Source organism: Corvus hawaiiensis, chromosome 2, assembly GCF_020740725.1.
Source record: "Corvus hawaiiensis isolate bCorHaw1 chromosome 2, bCorHaw1.pri.cur, whole genome shotgun sequence".
NCBI lineage: Eukaryota > Metazoa > Chordata > Aves > Passeriformes > Corvidae > Corvus > Corvus hawaiiensis.
This window is the reverse complement of record NC_063214.1, coordinates 91,428,657-91,453,345: the sequence shown is the minus strand read 5'-3', so window position 1 is coordinate 91,453,345 and position 24,689 is coordinate 91,428,657. Positions and strand designations below refer to the sequence as shown.

At 39.7% G+C, this 24,689-nt stretch overlaps 1 protein-coding gene across 10 annotated transcripts in view; it reads left to right on the top strand.

Annotated features, from left to right (window-relative positions):
- Window positions 1–3,010: 3,010 nt before the first annotated feature.
- INPP4A (inositol polyphosphate-4-phosphatase type I A) overlaps window positions 3,011–24,689 on the top strand; it is a 73,774-nt gene continuing 52,095 nt past the window's right edge. For 9 of the 10 annotated variants that reach the window (XM_048325269.1, XM_048325215.1, XM_048325259.1 and 6 more), the window contains exons 1-2: window positions 3,011–3,052; window positions 9,003–9,149. The gene's annotated coding sequence lies outside the window, so the exon portion shown is untranslated. The remainder of the gene's footprint in view (window positions 3,053–9,002; window positions 9,150–24,689) is intronic. The other variant, XM_048325194.1, reaches the window with a different exon arrangement.

Genomic DNA, 24,689 nt, shown 5'->3' with positions numbered 1-24,689 from the left:
ATACTCCCTGTTATTTTTATGTTATTTTTATCACACTGATGATTTTCTGCAGAAAATAGTGTCATGTGCTTCACTTTCTGCAGTACTTTGGAATAACAGTGTGGCAGATTTATTTGAGAACTGGTGTCCTCAGTTTGTGTAGTAACCCTGGATGCAAGTATAAGTGATTGGGGAGGAAAAAAGCCTCACTGTAGATAATTTCCTTATAGTGAAGGATCTCAATTGGTTTTAAAATCCGACAGCAAGCTCTCAGGTTTGAATTGCCATCATCAGTCGATTGCAAAACAATTTCTATATGGTTTTAATTAAGTAAAACCATGCTGCAGTCTTTAATAGAGTCTTTTTTTTTTCTGTCATGAAGATGTCTTAGTGCAAAAGGCCAGAGGCAGAAGGCAGAACATGTCAAGAAGATGGTCCTATGGTGCGGTCTACAGTAGTACGTTACCACACTCTGCTATGGTTTTACGGATATTATAGGGCAATATAATTAAAAAGCTTTACAGTGTAGGGTGCAAAAGGGTGGCTGGAATTGGTGCACAGTTAGAATCATTCATCTGCAAGTGCCACTGGCATCTCTGGGAATGTAATACCTGGGCATATGCTGCTGGTCTTCAGTTTAGTTGTTATAGCTAAAGCTGCACTTGGACAATTCTTAATCAGGTACCAAAGTGCAACAGAACTGGAATACAGTGAAAAACTGTGGTTGTGTCAAAGAGGAGAATTTAGAGATGGACTCTAGAAATGTAGTTGAAAATCCAAAGTTCCTTTCAGAAGGGGGTGCAGAGCAGGAGGGCATCTGTGGGAGGTCAGAACTTCCAGAGACATTGGTATGTAGGTCTTGCCTTCTCTGCAGAAGTTGCAATATTTTTTAAAAAATCTCACTGATGGGCTGATTTTAGAACACGTCACTAATCTCAGTGTTGCTTCGCAAGATGGGTGTGACTTCCTGAAGGTAGTGAACAAGTTACGAATATAACTTGGCAGCAGAGAAGCTCGATGTAGTTACATCGTCTCTATTTTACAGATACATGAGCTAAGCCACAAAGTTGAAAAGGATTTTCCTGTCACCATAGAACTAATCTGGTTTTTGTCACAGTGTTGTAAATAGAATTTTTAGATTCCTTTATTATCTCTGCCATTTTAATTCCTTCATTTAAATGAAATGAATAATAACTGACCAGGTTTAAGTATTTATATTAGGTGTCCTGAAGGTGAATGGTGGTACAGTATATTACAGGATTATAATGTAGTAGGTCCATGGTATCAGCCCTTGATCTTGTGACTGTGACTGGCAATGACTTGACTTGGGAGTGGCTTTCATGGTATCTGGGAGCTTTCACAGTACTTGGCCTGCTTTTAGAGTGGAAAAAGAAAAAAATAACCATTCTAAATAAATACAGTTGAAGTTATAAAGGGTATTCAATTGGAACTTTGCAACTGAATTTGATGAAATAAAAATTATTTTAAATAGTGTGTGACTTTTTTTTTCTGAAAACATGCATATCACACTTACCCTGAAAAGACCTCCAATATAATGTTAGATGTCTGTCCTCATGGAGGACAAAAAGCCAGGGTTACTTAAATGCTTTGTAACTTCTGAACTGACAGTCATAGAAGTGAACCTCGAGTTTGTTCTGCCTTCACCTTGGACAATGAAAAGAGAACAAAACCTAAGGTGCTTTACAGGCCACTTCTGTGAAGAGGTATAATTTTGTAAGAAATATTAGATGCTTTGCTGATGAGTCCATGAAAGCACAGGGCTGGATGGAATTTCCTGAGTTGTTAAGTCTCGTTTTAACAGGGGCATAACACTCCTATTATATGGGAAACGAGGTTATCCTTGGCTATTAGGCTTATAAATCAGGTTAGGTTTGTTACTTTAACATCCTGTTTATCTTAACACTTTCTTCACCACAGTGGTGTAAGCCCTTGTCTTGTATTTCTGAAGAGCAAATTGTAACTCAGCTGAGCTTCCACTTTGCTGAGTTTAACAGTATTTTTGCAGAAGGTGCCTCTTCCTTGTCTGCACAAACCTTTCTCTACATGTTGCAGACTGAGCTGGACGGTGTTCAGCTTATTGTAGCAAGTGTTCCTGAATTAGGTTCATTGCTGCTTCTTGTAGCAACAAGAGCACACTGCCTGCTACACCCTAGTGCAGCTCTCTCCCTTTTTGTGGCTGTCTTATCTGACTCGAAGGTCTTCTTTCTTCTTGTTTTTTTTTCAACTGATAAGGTCCCAGTTGGTAGCAGAAGTTCTTGTTAGTCTGCAGTGTACTGTTTTATCTTAGTACTCTTTAACGTCTTTCTTTTACTTCAGTCCTCATTCTGCTTTGCTAGTTTTGCTGTAAACTGATGAATTGCATCTTGATTACTGCATCACAAATTTGAACATTGCTTTATGTATGAATCTTCCCTGAATTTAATGTTTTGAGGAGTGCTTTGCTTATGACTGATCAGTGCATTTTTCTGTGAAATGAAGATTTACCTTTCTTAATCTTAGTGTATATATTTCTATGTTTGCTCCATCTGTACATTTTGATAGTGAAGCATCTTCTCCATACTGGAACCTGTTGACTTGCCACAGTTTTGTGGTACCACAGTCAAAGATTTCTAACATGCTCTGTTGAAGCAAAATGGCAGATATTTCAGGTTAAAAATCACACTGGAAAGCATAGTAATTGAAAAAGCTTGTGTTTTGACCTTAAGATAAATAGTTCGATCCATAGAGTTACTTGCTACCTCCCAGTTATACAGTTAATGGCTTTGTTCTGTAATTCTGAGTGTAAATAGAGAGGTGAAGGTGTGAAACTGAATGAACAATTTTGTTTCAAATGGTAGAGAAGCTATGTTATAAAATGTTAACAGTCTGCATTTTTTCACATGTTTTTAGTGGGGTTTTGTTCCTATATTTATTACTTATTCCCCCCCCCCCCCCAAAAAAAAAAAAAAAAAGATTCAGTCAGAAGTAATTTGTCCTTTTTGTGTCTTTCAGACTTCATTAAAAAAAGAACTGGATACACATGCTGAATTTCATTTCTGAAAGGTGGAGTAAGGTAAGATAATTTTAGTGATTACTGCTGTAATGTGTGATGATCTGTTGACACTGAATGCAAGAGTTCAAAGATTCATCATAAATTAGGGGCAGACAAATCTGAAGGAACTTCAGCCTGGGAAATAATGAAGCTGACAAGATCCTGTGTTCTGGTACCAGTGTCATGCTTTTACCCTATGGATTGTATTGGGGGTAGTTCATTATATTGGCCAGAGATTTTCTGTTCTTATTTGGGTTCATTGTCCACAGAAGGTGAGGTAGTTCAGTAGCTAGTGACAGTGTGATATGTTTGTATTTGAACCAATTTGTGTTTCTGGAAGTCTGTGAGATTTCAAGTACAGCCTGTGCTGAAAGGCCAATATTTGTCACCTGTTTCTACCATAGGAACAAACCAGTCATTCTTTAGTTTTCCTCCTTAAACATCCTGAGATGGAAGAAGGCAGGTCTGCCAGTCACTGAGCATTGCTGTAGCATACAGCAGTATCCTTCAGGATGGGGAGTGAACCCTGTTGGGCACTTCACAAACCTTTGTCAAGTATTTACTTCTCCACAGTGAAAGAGCTACTTTATGTCCTGTGGTGTGGCAGGGTGCAGAGGCTGTTGGTCACATTACTAGGACCTGAGAGAGAAATCTGTGTCCTGGTGGGGTTCCTGTTAGCAGAAGTGAGAAGACTCTTGGCCACTTGTTTCTAACCAAAGTTCAGTCATAGGACTCCTCTTGCTTCCTGTGTGCAGAGCAGCTGTATGTTGAGCTGAACAGCTGCTTCTGGTATTCCTGAGAGTAAGAGAAGTTGAGCCACATGTGCTGATGAGATGGGGGATGTGGCCTGAACTACAAGGCAGTATGAAGCAGACTAATAAAATGAGTCTTCTGGTAGAGGCAGGAGGTTTTTCTGGTCTGGGAGTAGGAGGTAGAGAGAGGTGAAACAGGATGCTCTTGGTCAAATGTGATGCTTATGGTTGCATGCAGAAATTAAGGGTGAACCTCAGTGGCCTTGTCCCTGATGTAGTGCCCTCAGTGCCCTTTTACAGAGTTCAGCAAATAATGAATGGTGGAGTAGAGTCAATGGTGAACAGTATTGACTTCTCAGAGATGTTATTCCCCTGCTCCTGCTAAGGGAGAGCAAATTCGTTCGTAAGATCAAGCAGACAAAGTCAGCAGATGCACTTTCTCCTGCAGCATTGCTTTTCTTGTGTGAAATGTGTGTCTTAATGCAGACTGAGGATCAATTACTGAAAAGTCTAAAGAGGTGTGCTGCCATGATTGTGCCTACATCTGAAATTAAAGCAAATGGTCGATACCATGGACTCGGTTATTTAATTGGGGCAGAATGGAATAGAGTGCACAACAGGATGCTCTAGGGGCTTTTGTGTAATTTTTTTCCTTTCACCATCTTGAACTGTTTAGTGAAGATCAACTTGGGAGTCAGGCATGCACTTAGAGATCTTTCTCCATCCCAAGAAGGCCAGGATAAAGTTGCCAGCAGCAAATTAGCATTGCCAGCATTGTCTGCATTGGAAAAGAAATGCCTGAGGCAATCCTTCATCTCCATCCAATTCAGTGCAGCTTCTTGCTGAAGAAATTAAAAAAGAATTGTCATTCTGCCCTAAGACAGTTATGACTTCTCCCATGTGGGGTCTGTCTCCACACTTGCAAAGAAATCCATTACAATAGAGCTAAAAACCAGCATTTGGGGCTGCCCTACAGAGACAGCATATCATCCTAATTAAGTGTTTCTCAAATATGGCCCTGGCTGTGCAACCCGCTCCATATTTTGTCAGATCGCACTACCTGCTTGAAGCTTTGTGTTAGAGTAGGTCTGGAGAGAAAATAGGAGAGAAGGAAAAGAGAACGCCACCGCTTCTGTTTGCCTGCTTGCTTGCTATTTTGGTGCATACTTGCTTTCCACTGATGTAGATTTAGTGGCTTCTTTATTAGGAGTCAAACTCCATGTTGCATATGTAAATCTCCACATAGTTTTTTTGATTGAGGCTCCTTAATATGTGTACGACAGGTATTTGTCACCCTTTTTACGTAAGAGTCACAGCTTTCTCTTCAGTCAGTTCTCTGGGTGACATCTATAGAAAATGTGCCCTGCTAAATTATATGCTGCTGTAGATAATGAGTGGACAAACAGCATGGGTGACTAAGGTGATCATTAATATAAGAACAGCAAGCTGCTTTATGATTCTTGCTGTTAGGTTTTACTGCAAGTTTACTATCTGCTTTTACAGTTTGGGCTTTTTTTTAACAAAAACCACCAGCATTTGCTAGTTTGTTCCTTTTTCCTTCTTGCCAGTTTCTAAAGTATAAATTCAGAGCAGGCCATGTGTGACTCTGTGGCTGTGTTAAATGTGCAGTGATCCTGTTTCTTAGAGCGTAATATTCATCATCCTCTTGTTCATGCTAGATCAATTCATGCCCCATGCAGACACGGCATGTATAATTGCAGTAACTACATGTGCGGTCATTACATAATGTGTGGCACTTGGCCTTTCTATAATATTCTGTATTCCATTAGGGGGTTTTCTGACTGCTGGCTTTAGTATACAGAGCTAACCATGACTTTTAACAGTGAAGAGAGGGATGGAGAACTGAGTTTGAGTAACATGTTAAACAAAAGCATGATGATATTGAATAGAGCCTGAATGCAGGGAGAGGGAAAGAAAGAAGAGTAAGAGGACATGATGTCACATAGCTAGTGAGAACAGCTGTGGAGGGCACATAGTCAGGGAGAAGGCAGAGGTAGAATTTCAAATGTTTGAAGTATCTGGAAACAACAGTGATCTGTGGGCTGTTACTTTGGTTCTTTCTTATGACTGCTGTCACTTTTTACAGATATTTTATTTATATTATGTTCTGTGCAAGCACAAAAATTAAGCTTTTTCTGGAATTAAATGTTACTCTTACATCAAGCCCTTTAAAGTGTTCAGAACTTTATCCTGTCCAAGCTTGCGTTCAATTCGATAACATTAATTTTACTCCTGTGTTTGCATTTTAATTATAAAGCTATTACAATGTTTAAATTACAAAATGTCCAGTACCTATTGTTAATAATCTCAGCATTATCCTTGGGAGATACATAGATGAACTACCACAGAATAATAATGAGGATTTCAGTAATAATTGTTTCACTAAAACATACTGAGAGAATTAACACTTAATGTGAACCATCTAAACCAACTTTCAAAACCAGCTGCCTACCATGCTACTTTCCTTTTTGGAAACTCTGTATATGGATCATTTCCTACTTCCATTCGTATTTTCCATTTAGCTAGGAAGATAAGAGAGAAAGTGAGTGTGTAGGTCCTCAGGTACAGACTTCCATACATCAAAAGGTCTGGACTGTGCAGTACAAACACTTGCAAACGTTCTGTATGGTCCCCGTACATACAGACTGCAATAGCTTGAAGCACTGCAATAAAAGATAAAAAATCTGCAGATTGCTTCAGACTGAGGCATTACTAGCATGCTATTCTCTGAAGAATAAGTAGCAGAATAGGCTCATAGTTATTTTTAACTTTAGTGCAGGATTTTTCATAACTTTGGGGAGGGCAGGGAAAATTTTCAAATTACTATCTTTAATCTGAAGTCAGACATCTCGATAAAAGTCCTTTGTAGACACTGGGGAGCTGCAGCCCTTGGTAAAGTCAGGAGCAGTTGTCAGTGATCTGAGGTCTCCCAAAAAGTCAGGTCAGTCTTAAAATCTACACCAGGAGAAATCTTAAATTTTCTGCTTGCTTCGGTGGAACTGAAGCTTATAGTTATGCATCTGCTCATGTGCTGCCCCTAAGCTGGGTTGCCTTGCGGAACCAGAATTTATTTGATCATAGAATCTCCTGAGTTGGAAGGGACCCACGAGGATCATCAAGTCTAACTCTTGGTCCTGCACAGGGCAGCCCCAAGAATCCCACCATGTGCCTGAGGGTATTGTCCAAATGCTTCTTGAACTCAGTCAGGCTTGGTGCTGTGACCACTTCCCTGGGGAGCCTGTTCCAGTGCCCAGCCACTCTCTGGGTGAAGAACCTTTTCCTAATATCCAACCTAACCTTACCAACACAGCTTCATGCCATTCCCTTGGAATCCTGTCACTGGTCACCAAAGAGAAGAGATTGGTGCCTGCTCTCCCACTTCTACCCCTCCTATTGGATGCCCCATAGCTATTAATTTAGCACAATTAGACATTTTTAGCCATGATATTCAGAGGAAATCTTAACTGCTTGCCTGTTTTGACTATTGTGTGACATGTGCAGACAGCTGCAAACCTACTTCTAAAGCACCAAGATGCACAACTCACACTTCTGCTGTTAGAAGAATGAATCAACAAGTAAGTATATTAAAATTCAGGCCAAATTTGTCTGAAGGAGGCGACATATACAAATATCACCTTTTAACAAGATGATTACTTTCAGCTCAAAGCAGAGAAATGCAAATGTGGGTCAGAAGAAGAGCTTAAAATTGCAGACTAAGGAAATGTTTTGTGCTTTTAAGGTTTTTTTTTTGCATTTGTATGTCAAGCTGGTAGAGATACCAAAACGTTAAAACAAGAAGAGGAAGAAAAACAAAAGACATATTTTTACAGCATGTTGAACCGTTTTCTTGAAATGAGTAGTGTATTTATTCTTTTAAAAAGCCTTTGAATATTATCGAGAAAATCATCATGCCTTATAGCAGAAACATTTCCAGATGTTGCATGCTTGAGTGACCCAAGTAATTGACAAGTCCACATGAACATATTCAACAGTTTGTGAATATAAGAAATTGTACTGCATAATGAGAGTTTAAGGTACTGTGCAACTCTTAGAGGCTTGTGTAACGGAATCCCGCAAACATTTCAGATTTGCGCTGGGATTTCCCATAGAATCATTAAGACTGGAAAAGATCCCCAAGATCTTTGAGTCCAACGCATATAAAGGTATACAAGGGCTTTAGCTATATCCTGTATTTTTGTGGTCTCAGGAGGTTTCAGAAGGTCTTGGGTGTTTTACTCATGATTTTACATTTGTGAGAAGAAGCATCCAGTTTTTCCATGTCTCATATTTTAAAACCCATTAGACTTTCTGGCTGTCAGAATGACTTTTTAAGTTGCTCCATTGGGAGTTTCCAAACTGGGAATTTTTTAAAGGTACCTTTTTTTATATGTGATTGAAATATAGATCCATTACTAGGATTTTTTAGAGAATTTTTATTCCTCATACTATTGAATTTTATATATATGGAAAATGTGATCTAGGCAACTTCAGGCTTGTTAATTTGACCCTAATAACCTTAAAATTTTTTTCTAAGGAATGAATAATTAAAGACATGGGAGTTGAGTGGAGGGAGGATGAAACACAATCTATTTCGCTGAGATAGGTCATGTCAAACTGGCCTAGTATCTTTTTTTAATAAGAAAGTAGGTTTTCTAGAAAAATAAATGGGCTAGATCTGGTCTCTCTGGATTCTACTGAGCCATTTAACATGGTGCTGCATCAAAATTATTGTTCAAGGTGGAGGAAGAACAGGTGCATGCATGTAAACGCACCCGAAGAACTGGCACAGGAGAGACAGAAGGAGCTAGATATAAGTGATGAATTACTCTCTGGGAGTTGACTTGTTTAGTTTTCTTGAGGCTTTTTTGTTTGTTTTGTTTTTTCTCTGGTTGATATTGTTGGCATGCTGTATTGAAAGCAAGCTGTTGAAACTTGCAGATGGGAGGAGGATGTTAATTTCTAGTGTGCAGTTTTAGGTGGAATGACTATACAATTAATTGGACAATTAGATAATACTAAAGGGATGGAATTCAACCCAGCAAAGTGTCAGGCCACACATTGTCATGAATTCGCTTACCCAGTTTAACCTTGATGTCAAAATTAGCAGTATGACAGTCTGAGCTCTTATGTAATCAGTGGAAAGAGGCAGATTTTTAATTAGGCACCCAACTCCTGCTTTCTGTCTTGACTGTTAACAGAGCCTGGGCACCTGACTCTGGCATCAGTGCTGAATGCCTGAAACTGGATGGTGCTACAGCCTCAGCTTAGGAAGTAATGCAACAACTTTTCCTATGAAGAGAGAGTTCAGCAATGGAAGACTTTGAAGGAGAAAGGCCTATATGAGGGTAAGTGGGTTCAAGTTTGTCTTTAGTCTGTCAGTTTGACACCATCATGAAAATGATGTATGGATTACATGGAAGTGTCAAAAGAGGCATTTCCAGTTGAGGGAGGGCATCTCAGCTGGGTGCATCTGGGCTGGGACCTGATCTGGAATAAGTGTGCAATACTTCTTGCAGTATCTGAGAAACTTCACCTCAGTGTGTAGGAGAGGCAGAGAAAACTGGAAGAGGGTAGATTAGATATGAAGAAGTAATTCTTTACAGTGTGGGTGGTGAGACATTGGAACAGGTTGCCCAGAGAAACCGTGGATGCCCCATCCCTGGAAGTGTTCAAGGCCAGATTGGATGGGGCTTTGAACAGCCTGATCTACTGGAATGGCAGGGGGGTTGTAACTAGTTGGTCTTTAAGGTCCCTTCCAACCCAAACCATTCTGTGAAAAGCTACAGTGAAGAAGTACTTATGTTACAAGAGGAGTCTGAGACAGCTGTGTTGGATATGTCAGGAACACTGGTAAAATGGGAAATACAATTGCTGCAACTCTGCTTCTGGAGTCATGGGGAGCTTTGAAATGTGGCTGATATCAGCTAGGTGATAGCCAACAAGCAGGATTTCTGCAGACCATTGGAGGACTAGTGCAGGTCTATGTGTAACAGTATGGTATTGTAGGAAGATTATGATACCAAAACAGAAGTGCCTACTTGTGTGATTTAGGGGTGATGTGAACTGAATATATGGCATGTCTTACTGATTGAATTTGTGTGTGCACCTAGCACATGGATAAAATATTTAACCTATGTAGAATGCATGGCGATAATTGCATAATACATGACAGTAGTCAGTAGGAGAATGCTTGATGTACAGTTAGGGACAAGCTTAAAGATTTATGAAGGGCAATGATTGCTTGGATTCTTTGGATTTAGGCTGTTTGGCAGCTTGTGCTTTTTGATCACTCCTACAGAGTGTGATGCTTACTGTCTGCTGTATTGCCCTGCAGTTGCCCTGCATTACACAGGGAATGCTATGTGATAAATCAGGCTTTGAGTGAATTTGTAGGGCTGGACAAAGGCATGTTAAGTTTAGCCTGTGACAAAGATACATTTAGAAGCTGACTGCTGGATAGCAAACTTACGACCACTGAGAGAAAAGCTTGCTCTGAAGTGGAAATTGTGGTTGTAGATCTCTGATGTGCCTGTAGTGACAAATGATGGGTACAGCACTTACAGTCAGTGACAGCCCTTGTCCCAGATACCTTCTCAGTTTGATAAACACTGAAACTTAAAACTGTACATTAGTGAAGAGCTGTCCTTTGCCTGGATGCTGGTTTGTCCCAATACTGGGTTCAAAAAGGAGCTGAATCCTTTGACCAAGGGTGATTAATGTACATTCTAATGTCTTGCAAATCCTTAGTTGCTCTAATTGACTTTGTCAGCTATTAAGATACTGATCAGGTTGCTCTTTACCCGAAATCTTCATAAAATAGCAGGAGGAAAATACCACAGCCAGAAACATTTTTAATGTACTTCTGGCAGCACTATGTTTAGTTCTCTAGTTATTTGTTTATTAATAAGTGCTCAGCCTGGGATTTTGAGGTTTTTAAGTGCCCAGAAGAATATCAGGAGAGAGTAGTATGGCTTCTCTTTTTTTTTTCTTCTTCTTCCTAATTAATTATTGTATAGTAGTACTAAGTTGTTATTGTTCTGTGATAAAAACAATTGTATGATGATCTCATAATCCTTACTTGGAAAGTTGCCACAGTGAAGAAAAACTCTGTTGTATGGACTGAATTGTCGGTAGTTTGGAAGGGGGTTGTTCTGTTGGAAACACAGTGCTTTGAGTGACAGTCCAAGAGGAGGGATGACAAGGAGGGGAGGATTCAGAAGATAAGTGTGAAAATGTGTCAGGGCTTTTTCAGGTTTATTTTTTATTAGAATCATGGTCAACTACCTTAGATTTAGAATCTGTCCCAGTTTAGATATGGCTTTTCTTCCCTCTGTATTCTAGGTTTTATTTAGCTCCAAGTCATGTTTTTCTGGCTAGTAAACTGGGGGTTTATTTTGAAAATCTGTCTAAGCCTCTTCCTGAGAGACAGCACTTGGAGCATCTCAGGCCTGCATGGCTGTCACTTATAAGGATGCCCAGAAAAACTGGAACAACATCACTTGAAGACGTTTCTGTAAAAGATTATAAGGTCTGAGGGAACCCACCTCTAAATTTCAGGAAAAAGACATCTCACAGTCATATTGGGGAAGAAAAAGAAACAGAAAAATTTCCAGCAAACCCAGATTCTTTGTGTGTGGGGAGGGAATGAGGGGTGAGGGGGATGGTGGTGGATCAAATAAGCACAATCTACTGTTGCAGATCATTACTAAACATGAGATGTTGGAATGCAAATTTAATCTTGTTTCATAGTCTCTTAAGATAGCTGTTTGCAAGTCAGAAAAAATGACCTTTTGAAGATTCCTATCCCTCCCTATGCAGTTCTATCCAGTTGCCTGTTTTGCTTAACTTCAATACAGTTCAGTGAAGTAAATCCCATCCAAAGACTGTGCACCTTGCTTAACCTTTTCATAGCATGGTGTTTAATCAAGGTAAACACTGTCCTCATGCTTTGTTCACACAGATTCTTAAACAGTAATAAAAACCTAAATATTTTTATACAATACAACGGGATCTACGTGAACTCTATCTCTGCTGAACTGTGCGCAGTACAAGAGAGAAGGTTGTTACAACTTATTTGCATATGATGTTTTTAATAGTATGTTTGCTGTTAGGATAGAATATATGCTATAAGAACTAAAAATAAATTTTGCCAAGGTATTTGGGGGGTTTGTAGTCAAGCATGACAGAGATAATTTATTCTTGAAATGTGTTTATGTTGATTCTGTTTTGAAACAAGAATATATTCCTTGTGGAATATTTATGTTCAAGATCATTCTGTAATTTCTGTATTAGAAAAACCTTACACTTAATGCAGTTCCTGCTAAATTTTAACCCCGGAAATGTCTAGAATGCAAAGATAAGATAGTCTGAAAGACGTATTATAGCACGGGCCCTTATAAGAGCATAGTCTTTGAAAACGTTTTAGTAATAAGCTGTCTGAAATGGTAGTTTTGCCTTTTGTCAATTTTACATGAGCAAAGAAAGAAAAAGAAGAAAAAAAGTGCTGCTCGGCTTTTAACACCGAGCTATTTTTAGTGGGACTTTTGAACATTGATCTGGTGTTTCTAAGTGAAGGCATTTTCACTTGTGGTTGTGCATGTTCACTCTGGAGACTTTCCTTCAGTCAAATCTGCTGTGGTCTGAGATAAGGTGATTTTTGGAGCTGTCCCAGGCAGCTGCCAAATACCGTCAAACATTCAAACTGCAGGTGTAGAGAAAAAGAGTCGTGTGGAAGAAACTCCAGTTATGTACATATATAATTTTGGCATAGTGTCCTGGAAGCATCTTGGGAGAGTGGGGTTTTGACCAAGGCCTAAAGTCTGAGGTTCAACGAGGTGAAGTGCTGCCTGCCTGCACTTGGGTCACAACAACCCCAGGCAGTGCTGCAGGCTGGGAACAGAGTGGCTGGGAAGCTTCCAGTAGAAAAGGATGTGGGGGTGCTGGTCCACAGCAGCTGAACATGAGCCAGGGTGTGACCAGGTGGCCAAGAAGGCCAGTGGCAACCTGGCCTGTATTAGCAATAGTGTGGCCAGCAGGATGAGGGTAGTGATCGTCCTCTGTACTTGGCAGTGGTCAGGCCACACCTCAAATCCTGTGTCTAATTCTGGGCCCCTCAATTCAGGAGGAACATTGAGGTGCTGGACTGGGTCTGGAGAAGGACAATGGAGCTGGTGAGGGGTCTAAAGCACAAGTCCCACGAGAAGCAGCTGACGGAGCTGGAGTTGTTTAGCCTGCAGAAAAGGAGGCTCAGGGGAGACCTTGTTACTCTCTACACCACTTGAAAGGAGGTTGTGGCCAGGTGGGGTTGGCCTCTCCTGCCAAGTAACGAGTGACCGGACAAGAGGAAACAGCCTTGATCAAGTTGTGCCAGGGGAGGTTTATATTGGATATTCGGAAAAATTTCTTCACTGAAAGGATTGTCAAGCACTGGAACAAACAGCCCAGAGAAGTGGTTGAGTCACCATCCCTGAAGGTATTTAAAAGACACGTAGATGTGGCACTTGGGGGACATGGTTTAGTAGTGGACTTGGCACTGCTGGGTTAGTGGTTGGACTTGATCTTAGTAGTCTTTTCCAACCTACTCTTAGTAGTCTTTTTCAACCTATTCCAATGATTCTATGATTTTTCAGAAACTTGTAGATCTCCACCTTGAGGTGTTTTTCATGTTATTCAGCTGGCACTCTTAATGTTTGTTAATCCCATCCCATAAAGTGACCCACGCTCTACCTAATAAACATGACAGGTCCCTTAGTCTTCAGTGAAGACTGTTAGTACTAGATGAACAAGACCTGACTTTATAAACTAAACCTGTAAGGCACCAACTGTGATTTTTATGGGTGGTGGGAGGCAAAGCAGCCAGTGTGAGCTGCTTTTGATTTTCCTTTTTTTAAGGCTTTCATTTTGGTTTGAAGTGCAGAGTAAAGACTTTGTCTTCAGTTTAGAGAGAAGGGAAACTTTTTCCCTAGCTAAACTGCCACAGAAACTAAAGGAAAACACTCCTTTAAAATATTTTTCAACTGCTTTCTTTCTTAAATAAATAACTGGGAGTCTCCATGTATTCTGGTTTTTTTTAATGCATGAGCCCAGGTTAATACAGGAAGTCTATAATTCTACTGTGAAGGAGATTTAATAACCTTTAAGAACAGAAAAAAAAGTTAACAGCTTCCTCACAGAAATAAAGTAACAGCTTTAGGAAAGAAGATGTGAAAAACAAGTTGAAGGATGTCAAATTAGTGATTGAAATGCCATGGTAGTAATCTGTTGGTAGTAGAAATACAGAAAAGATGGTAAACAATCAGACTGCAATCTGTTTTGTGCAATACCATATTTTGCAGCAAAATCTACTATCCACTGTTATTGGGAAAAAAGGTCTTACTTTCTAATTGTTTATATAAACGTTTAAATAGTTTTGTTTGCTGCTCTGAAACTTTTTCATTATATTTTTGAACATTTTAGCAGAAGAGTTATGAGTATCTTCACATGCCAGTATAGCAAGGTTAAAACTTGGCATAGAATTGCAGTTATTTATCAACATAGTGATTTTGATGTTTCCATTGTTACTGAAAAAAAGTTATCACTGCTTTATTTTGTTATTGTTTTGTAGTTCATAGGCCATAGAAATATGAAGTAGGTAAAAATAGAAATTAGTGTTCAAGGGCATTTAAGTCAACAATGATGCACTATCAAACAGATGAGCTCTTTGCTAGTTCAAGGATGAGTTCTTTAACAGTGTACTTAAATGGCTGTTAAAGATAGATTCTGAAAAAAAGTCTTTTGTAAACATTTAAGACGTGGCACTTATCTATAGCTTGAAAAGTAGCATTTAGTTTCTGAATTACTTTAATAATAATAAAAAACTTCAATAATTTCCTGATATTTCTCCATGAATCATCTTTGAAAAACATATACTACCAGAAGAAAAGCTTTTTCTGTTTTGGACTCAAAGTATGACAAATCAGCATTGTTTTGTGTGGTGCCTGTTGGTGCATTTTATCCTCAAACAAAGGGTTATATGTGTTAACCCGTTTGCTTTGATGGGTTAAGTAATAGTTATGAAGTCAACCCTGCCACACAAGGTCTTCTATTTCGTTGAGTAGGAATGATGGGAGATAAATGCTTTCAGATAGTATTTGGTATGAAAGGAGGAAAAACTTGAAAGAAAAAGTTGTTGAGGACTGTTTTTTTGAGAAAGCTCTTCTGGGAGCAAAAGTGAAGCTGAGGGGCAGTGGTTATGGATACCAAGGACAAAACAGATGCCCAGAGCACTGGGAATGAGTGCTTTTAGTTGATTGTGTTTTACTATGTGTTTGTTGATATTTATTCTTGATTGTACTCCAGCTTGTCTGTAATTGAGTTTGGATATCTTGCTATGCAGTGAAGGGAAGAGGCAAGTGCAGACAAATAATGTCTCATGATTTTTCTTCAAGTCTTAAAGCAGCTTGTAACTGTCCCAGTACAACTCCAGTCATCTGGTGCCGCTCTTGTAGGTCTTGTTTAAAAACTGTCCTTTTTCCCCTTCCCCAGGAGCACCAGTAAGTACCAATAAGTACTTGGCATCCATTACAAAACATCTTTCATTAGACTAGACTAAATCCATTTGCTAAATAGGAGCCTCACAGAATAGGAAAGATCTTTTCTATGTCCAGCTGCATCCATCACAACAGAGATGACACTGGCATATTGTAACTTAATGTTTTGGCTTTGAAATCATTTAGCACTAAAGGAGTAAGATATCTTTTGTCCTGAGGTCAGTTTCCATATTAGTGATCAAAAAAGAAAATCTGAACATGAGAACTGAAGGGATTTTGGTTTGTAAAAGTGCCTGAAAAACAGAGCAATTACTACATGGTCACTGGTTTCCTAGAACTGAGGAGAAATTCACAGTGTATTTTGCCCAGTTGAATCCTGCCTTCTGAGTTTTAATCTTGGCAGGTTAAGGAGTCCTTGTATAATATGACAGAACACATTAGGAAAATCCATTTGGATAAGTGCTTGCAAATTCTATTCTTGCTTATGGAGGATGGGCCTGGGGACTCTCAGTGGGGAGAAAAACTGAATATGTTTTAACTCTAATTATTTGGATGCTGCTGTTGTCCACTCCCAGGCAACCTAATTTTATCTGCAGATAAAAAAGGCAGATATAGCTGCAGTTTCATGATACATGCTTTTATGCAAATGTTAATAAATATGTTAACTTTTGCATCTTCTACCTGACTGTACAGTCAAACTTTTATACCTTCTCAACCCCTCTGGATCTCTGAAAGCATTCATCCATTTGTAAGATTGTAGTTTACAGTACCAATCATTTAAATTAGCTAAACAATTTATGGGGCGTAGGTCATACAATAACTTGTAGAGTGTAAATGAAGTATAGAGGACAGTATTTTAGTGACTTTCACAGTCTTTACTGTGAACTGAGGCTGCATACCTGACGTTCTCTAGCACTCAGATAATTTCATAGCCAAAATAAGGATGCAATTTGGTAGCTTGTTGCCTGTAGAGTTCTTAAAATCTGGTCTGTTACCCCAGAGCCACCCCTCCTAAGGTACTTGGCCACAGAGATATTCAGAGTGGAAGAATTAACAAAGTCCTTGTTGGATGCACACTAATACCACTTTTTCTGCATCATCCTTTAGTAGCTGGGTTTTCACAGGGCTTTGACACTGTTGTTGCTTCAGTATTAAAAGGTTGAGGCTACTCTCCTGCGTTTCAGCCACTGGTCTCTGACTTCTCCCGCGTAGGTAATGCCAGGCTCTGATTTTTTTTCTAACTCACTTTTGTTTGAATTAGCAAATGTACAAATTATTTGTAACTGTATACTTTATAAAGAACTATTTGCTCTGTAGGGTTTCAGTTACACTTTGTTTTTGTTTTCTTGGTTGAAAAAAGTTTACATTATTGAAAAAAGATTGCTTTCTTTTTTTTCTTTCTTAGTTGCATAAAGAAAGTTATTAATAGACTTTCCCTTTTCAGAACTGGAAAATACCCAGAAAGACATTTGCTCACACTTTCGAAATACAAATTTGCTTCTAAATTGAGACCAAGCTTGGAAAAATTTAGAATATTAGGGGAATATTTTGTGTAGTTCTGAGCAGATGGAAACAGCTGTTTATAATGTTTAAGTTGATGGTTTTAAATTGTCCATGAACTATGCAAATAAAATTGGTGGGAAGTGACTGAGGAATACAACCCACGATCAGTAGCTTTAAATTAGCTTGTTCTTCCACTGGAAAATTTTCAGGGCGTTTTCAAATCAGAAAAGATTGAAAGCTATTGATAACTGAGTTTAATAATGTTCCATTTAGTTTTGTTAAGCAGTTCTAGTTTATTTCACTTCTAACAGTTAAAAAGCTGAGCTTTGTGACATTTGCTGTTTTAAAAAAAATTATTTGACAAAGATGTCCATGATTCACAGTAGTGTCTCTGTGGGCAGACAATCATGTTATGTTTTCAGTGGAAGCAAATATATTGTGCTTGTAACTTGGAAGTTATCCAAATGATCACAAACTGTCCTAACTAGCCTCTTATAGCTAGCTCTCATTCTTACATCTTTATTCTGTAAAAGCTCTGTAAATGAAGCTGTAGAGTGGAGATGAGATCTGCAGGACCTGAAAAGGCTGGAAACAGTAAAATTAGTGCTCCTAACTGTGGAAGAAATTATCTCACAAAGCACGGGACTGCAGCATCTGCTGGTACATGTAAACAGTGAAGAACGGCACAAAATTCCACATAAGTGCTGTTATACTCAGAATCTTTTATTATATAAGTGCAAAGATGAAACCCACATTATATCTAAAGATAAGTAGTTGTTGTTATTATAATTAAAAGTCATTACAGCCTGATCCAGGAATCACTACTTGGCTGGATCCAGTAATTACTGAAAAGAAATAATGCTTCTGTATAGGGGAAAGTCTCGACAAGTAACAACGCAGTTAAATTCATTGCACACATAAAGTGTCTACCTTTATCACGCTGTAATGCTCACCTTTTTCCTCCTCCCCTGGACTGTAAGGTGGTTTCATTCTGATGGTGGGTATGTGGAGGTATTTCAGCAGTTGTCAGCATCCAAAGGACTTCTGATACTGAAGGATCTGAATATCTGAGGATTATGATGTTCACGTTGGTAGTTTCTTCTTCTCCACTCTAGGGTCCACTTGGGATCATTTTTATATTTGCTGACAAGCTTTGAAACTTCGCTCTTTTTTCGTTGGTCTGCAGCTCTGAGTTACATCTAGATTTACTGTATGTGATACCATACATACACTTGATCACTCTAAAACCAATTTTGTGCAGCTTTAAGTCTGCAGTTCTTTAAGTGACCATGAGTGAGCTATAGCCACAGTGCCTCCAAGTGCCAGCTCCGTACCCTCTCTCTTTTTATCCCATGCTTCTACTCCATGCTGTGTCTCCAAGTCTGAAGGCCTCTGCTATCATACCAGGCCTGTATTTTTCTACACTACGTCATTGTGTTGAGTTGTAAAATGGTGATGGTACCATGCAAGTATAAACAAAAATAAAAACAAATCAGCCACAGACATCCGTGCAGTTGGAAAAATTGTTGTCACAGCTGAACCAAGTTTAGTTGCAGGCTAAAACAAAGTTGCAAGCAGGTCAACAAAAGTTCAAACAAAGCAAGCCTGAAAAGCCTAAGTGCTCAGCATTTGCAAGCCCCACTGCAATGCTTCTGGCCAGTCACTGGTGATGGCAGTGTGGTATCTACAGGGCTACAGGGTAACAGCTGCAAGGGCCAGCGAGAGACGCTGGTGACACATTGTCTGTCATGTTACCTCCAGACCTTAAATACGGAGGTCTGGGTGTGATGCCTGGCTCAGAAGTTCTCAGGATGCTTGTCAGCTGAATATGGGAGTACCACACAGAATACCAGTGCTTCTCATTATACTGTTTTTCTCAGTCTCTAGTATTGCCTGCTCTCAGAAAAGACTCCAGGCTTGATTAAGCTTTTGCTCTGACCCAGTCTTTATATCCAGCTTTTGGTCCCACTCTTTGGCCAGAAGGTACTGCTTCTCCAGCAGAAAGAGTGGATGTAGGACCATGTGCCCACACTGTGACACAGTTCAGTATCTTAGTTTAACCTCTTGCTGAAAGTGGCTTTGATGAGGTGATGGACTGTAAATGCAGTGTGACTGAAATGCAGCTGCTCTCACCAGGGCCTGAAGAGCAAGACAGGTAGCTGTGGGCAAAATTATCATTTCTGCTGTCTTGGTGTGGAGGTTTCACTGCTGAGATAGGCAGCATGCTTATGAATTTCTGATAAAGTGTGGTGGGAGGCAGCAGAAGTTAGCAAAAGTCGGCATCACTGTGGCTTGCCTTAACATGAAAAAATTGGAAGTCAAATATATCAGTCATGAGAGTGAGTTAGTCATGAACTTAAGAAAGGAAAGTAATTTGGGATACATCCTTCATATTTTCAGGCTTTTTTTGTATTCATGCAAAATTTGCTTTTAAAATAAGTGAGATTCAGGTAAACTTGGCCTGTAGTATACCAGTTTTAGAATTCATGTAAGTGCTTAGAAAACTGATGAAACTCTGACATTTAAGTTCATATTTTTAAGCACTGAGTGCTGCAAGGAGCTCAGCATTAATATACTCTCTTTGGTCTTTGCATACCATTTATATATTTTTTGTGATTGTTGCTGTCATCCCTGCAGCACTTGTTATTTTTTTAAAAAAATTTTTGAAGGCCACTAAACTGCGCCAGTTCTAAACATTGATCAGTACTAGCTGCTGAAAACAAACCAGTAGACTGTGGTTACAGTTACTTGAAAATTGTTTTTAAAAGCCCTGTACTTCAGAAATCCGTGGCCATACTCTGTAGGAGTCTTAATTTTCTTTGAATTCTTGGAATTTTGGGCTGAAATGTTTATTACATCTGGTCTGTTAGTAGCTGAGAGTGAAAGAAAAGAATGTTATAGTGGAATAAAGTGTTGCACAACACATACTGCAGTTGCACAAGTACTTGCTACCTTCTCTGTATGAATGGAGCATTTTAATCCATAATATGTTGGAGTGAGGAGACACGAACCTCTGAAATAAGTACCTGCAACATTTTTATTTATCCTCAGGTGTTCATATGTTTGCTCATTTTGCACATGCAAACCGTCGGAGCAGTAGAAATACCTTTTGTTACTCTTACCAAACTTTACTTTTTGTCTTTTCTGTCTCAGAGCTAACATCATAATATCCAGCTGTTATTTTCTATAATCGCTCTTTTGCTCAATCGTACCTCAACAATGAATGTAGTATTTTGGTAAGGCTGAAAGTCAAAACTGGGAAACCTTACAGGAATTTTAACAAGTAGGGAACAATTGTTGAAATACAGTATTCTGATAGAAAGCTGTCGATCTTAGATACTGATTTGTAATAAAATTCATAGAAATATGTCAGTGACATTTGGTCTGATTTCCTCTTATGATGATGCTTCAAAGACAGGCACTTATCTATTCTCTTTGTAGGTTGTGTTCTTTATTCCAGTTCTGTGCTGCTGATTTAGACTTTTTTAATTTAGCAGCCAAATACAGCCAATTTCAATATATTCCAGATATTATTCCAGTATGTTTTAAAGTGATTGATGATCACCAATGTCATGATTGGGAGCTCTACATGATTGGGTTTCTGTTGCTCTGCTACAAGTTAATCACAGAGTCACAGAATGGATCAGGTTGGAAGGGACCACACTGGGTCACCTGGTCCAACCTCCTGCTCAAGCAAGATCATCGCAGAGCACGTGGCACAGGATTGTGTCCAGATGGTTCTTGAATATCTCTGGTGAGGGAGACTCCACAACCTCTCTGGACAATCTGTTCCAGTGCCCAGTCACCCGAACAGTAAACAAGTTCTTCCTCATATTCAAGTGGGACTTCCTGTGCATCAGTTTCTGCCTGTTGTGTCTTGTTCTATTGCTTGGCACCACTGAGAAGGGCCTGGTTCTTCACACCCTCTCTTCAGATACTTGTATACACTGATGAGGTCCCCTCTCAGTCTCTTCTCGAGGCTGAACAGGTCCAGCCTTCTCAGCCTTTCCTCGTAAGAGAGATGCTTCAGTCTCTTAATCACCTTTATTGGCCTCCCTGGGCCTTCTCCAGGAGCTCCATGTCTCTCTGGCACTGAGGAACCCAGAACTGGGCACAGCACTCCAGATGTGACCTCACCAGGGCTGAGCAGAGAGGCAGGATCACCTCCCTCCCTCACCTCCCTGCTGCCAATCCTCTTTGTAATGCATCCCAGGACACCATTGTCCTTCTTGGCCCCAAGGGCACACTGCTTTCTTATGGACAGCTAGTTGTCCACTAGGACCCCCTGGTCCTTCTCTGCAGAGCTTCTTTCCAGCAGGTCAGCCTTCAACCTGTGCTGGTGCCCAGGTTTGTTCCTCACTAGGTGCAGGACTCTGCACTTGCTTTTGTTAAATTTCGGGTGATTTCTCTGCCCATCTCTCCAACCTGTTGAGGTCTTTTCAAAGGGCTGCACAGCACTCTGTGGTATCAGCCACTTCTCCCAGCTTTGTGTCACTAAAACTTGCTAAGGAGGCATCTGCCCCTTCATCCAAGTCCTCGATGAATAAGTTGTACAGTAGTGGGCCCAGTTGAACCTTGGGGGACACCACTAGTGGCAGGCCTCCTGTAACTTGTCAAGGAAACTATTTTGAGAAATTGGCAGGAAACCAAAACAGCATACCTCCTCCATTCTATGTTACAGGGTGATCTTACTGTTTACCCACAGGGTAGTACTGGCATTAAAAAGGATTCCTTTCACTGGGACAGCTGTTCCACTGAGGCGTTGAAATGGGAACAGTGGTGGGAAGCATAGACTGTTGTTGGCCTCAGTGGAGTTAGATGCTTATGCTTGCAAACTGCCAGCATCCCACCACTTGTTCACATGACTTGAGAAAGAAATGCAGGGAAGAGCCATGCAGTCAGGAGCTTGGCCTGCAGCAACCCTCTTTCCCATTGACTTAGAAAGGTCAGTGTAAGCAAACAAATAATTTTATTTTCCAGGAAGATGAAATAGAAGAAATGAAAGTAGCACAAAGGAATCAGATACTGGAACAACATAAAATTATTTGAAAGGATATCCAGTACTGGAGCCACGAGGCATAGTCTAGGCATGCACTGTGTAAGAAAAAGAGTTACATCTATCAGAAATACATGCACAAAACACAGTTCAAGAGTACAAAACAATGTTGATGGAGAACATCAGATTTGAATTAGTAGCTTAAGACTAATTAAGACGGTTTTGCTGTGCTGCCTAAATCTTAGTAATAACCTTTGTGGAATACAACTCCTACACTAACATTTATTTTTAATTTTCTAAATACTTGATACTGTTTCAAATCCTGAGTCAATTAGTTATATCTTATTGAAAACCCATATATTAGAGAAAGAATTCATGCATTGCTGGTTTGTCTTTGGGTGCTGTTGTTTATTTTTCATTTATATAAATGTTTAAAACAGTAAGTGTAGGAATCACAGTGAGTCAGAACAATGCCATGTGGAAAGGAAGAGTGCTTGGAAGATTTTTTTGTTGTGCCTGTGACCTAATGGGTCACTCCTTCCATGTGGGAAAATGCGGTGTCAGGAAAATAAAGTTTCGGCTGTGACTCTGAGGTGCAGTCCCATTGCACAGGTGAAGCTCAGTGATGGCAGTGCAGACAATCAGGTCCCATCACACACATAGAGGACAGTGCTGTCAGTACACTGTGATTCCTGGGCTGTTTTGACCAGTATACACTAACTTTAATTAGTGCTATGTTAGTCTGTGGAATGGATGAATATTATAGGCAGAAAGGTCAGATAGTTCCCTAGACATTTGGTTGTAATCCAGACTTAACTAAAACTTCTGCTGACAGATAAGTTTCAGTGCTTTTATCCCTCTTTTTTTGTGTGTGGTACCCTTCTCACTGCCTGTATGAGGGAGAATATGTTAATGCCCATTGATCTGTTGTCAACAGCAGTATGAAATCTTTAGCAAATGTTATGTGTGTCTGGTTCATCTCCATTTCAGGTCATAAAGTGTTGGGGTTTGGATTTGTTTTTGGTTTTTGTTTTGTTGGAGTTTTTTTAGAGTTTTTTGGGGGGTTTTTTGTTTTGGTTTTTTGTTTGTTTGCTTTGTTTTAGGTTTTTTGTTTGGTTTTTTGGGGTTTTATTTTGGTTCATTGGTTTGGTGTTTTTTTTTTCCTCTTTTTTTTTTGTGTGTTTTGGGGAGGTGGTTGGGTTTTTTTGTGGGTTTGTTTGGTTTTTGTTTGTTTGTCTTGTTTCATTGGGTTTTTTCCCTGCCTTTGTTCCCCTGCCTCATTCTTTCTTGCAGCAGGAGAAGCTCAGAGAGGGAGTCAAGCTCTTTGTTTTTTTCCAGCTGGAGCAGTGCATTTATTCATTGTTAGCTTCATGGTTATGATGAAAGGCTGCTCTAGGAGAGGCAGGTGTTGGGAGGGCCATCAGATTCAGGGAAGTGTTTCCAGTCCAAAGTCCTCAACAGAAAATGTGCCCCCTGTTCTCATGGGCTTTTCCATGTCTCTGTAGGCAGTGTGAGAACCCCAGGTCATGAGGAGAGAAGTCATCCCGTGCACAGGAAACTTTACCACAAAGTGCCCAGCATGTTTCTTGTGAAGAGGATAAAGGTTAATTTGGGGTAAAGACCATTTGTAAGCTGTTTCAGTTTCTGCTGGTAAAGTGACAGAGGAGACTGAGAGGGTTGGACTTCAAACAGCCCTGTAGCAAAACTCAGCATTTTCCATCGCATTGGGCTGTGTTCAACTTGGTAAAAGCTGTTCTGCAAAGTGAAACAGAGCTGTGCTTTTTCCTTTTTGGCTAACAGACGTGTGTTACAAATGCTCGCTTCCACCTCTGGGTTTGCGTATTTTTGTGCTCACAGAAACACTAAAGGAATAAAAATACTGCAATGACAATTGAAATTAAAACAATATCTTGTTAAGAAAAATGCTAATTGTATTTCTGTTGTGAAATAGACAAATAGTTTTAATTTGCACAAAGAACTAAGTGGCCTAAATTGCAGTTTCCTATAAAAAGTACTCAAATATATTAAAGAGGTAAAATTAGATTTTTAGATTATTTGAGTTTGCTGAAGTTTCATAGTGGGGAAGGATTAAGAAGAAATTTTGTGACTTACAAACGTACCTGCAACTAAGTTGGATCTGTGGACAGGAGAGCAAAAAGAAAGAAAGCCACTTCCTGGTGCTGAAATGTCCTTTTATCTAAATATCACTGAAAGGTTGCATTCGGGGATTTCCACATTGCACAAATATATTTGTTGTGTCTTGTGTTAGTTGATTTCATTTTGTCATGGAAGACTTTTCCCTGTTCACATTGCAGTTACTCACTTACTCAGAATCCTCAGGTGAGCTTCAGAGAGTGACAAGAAGGTTCTTCAGGCCAAACATAATATTTTTGTCTTTTTTAATCAAGATTCTGGTGTGTGGGAGAAGGGGGCATTTAACCAGCTTGTGCGAGAAACCTAGGCTTAGGAAGCAGACTGAGGGGGGGAGATAGAGCCTCTTTGTGGAGCTGACAGATTAGCACCTGCTGAGTATGGATTTGTGGGGAAGTAGTGTCAGTGGGAGGCAAAGGTTCATACTGGATGCTGGCATCACTTGCAGTCTTTTGCCTTCCCAAGGCCTAGACCATGGAATGAGTGGACTGAAACTGTCGTCAGCCTATGGATCTGCAGTAGACATACTCTGTGTTGCTGCCCCCATGAGTTTGGCTGGAACAATATGACTCAAGGTGCCAAATTCATGGCTTTGACTTGTCCTGGTTTGATCTGTGCGAGATTCAGGACATTCAGTCTCATTAAATGAGACAGAAGAGTGAAATGCATTTCAGACTGTAAAGAAAATAGCTCTTAATTGAGTTTAG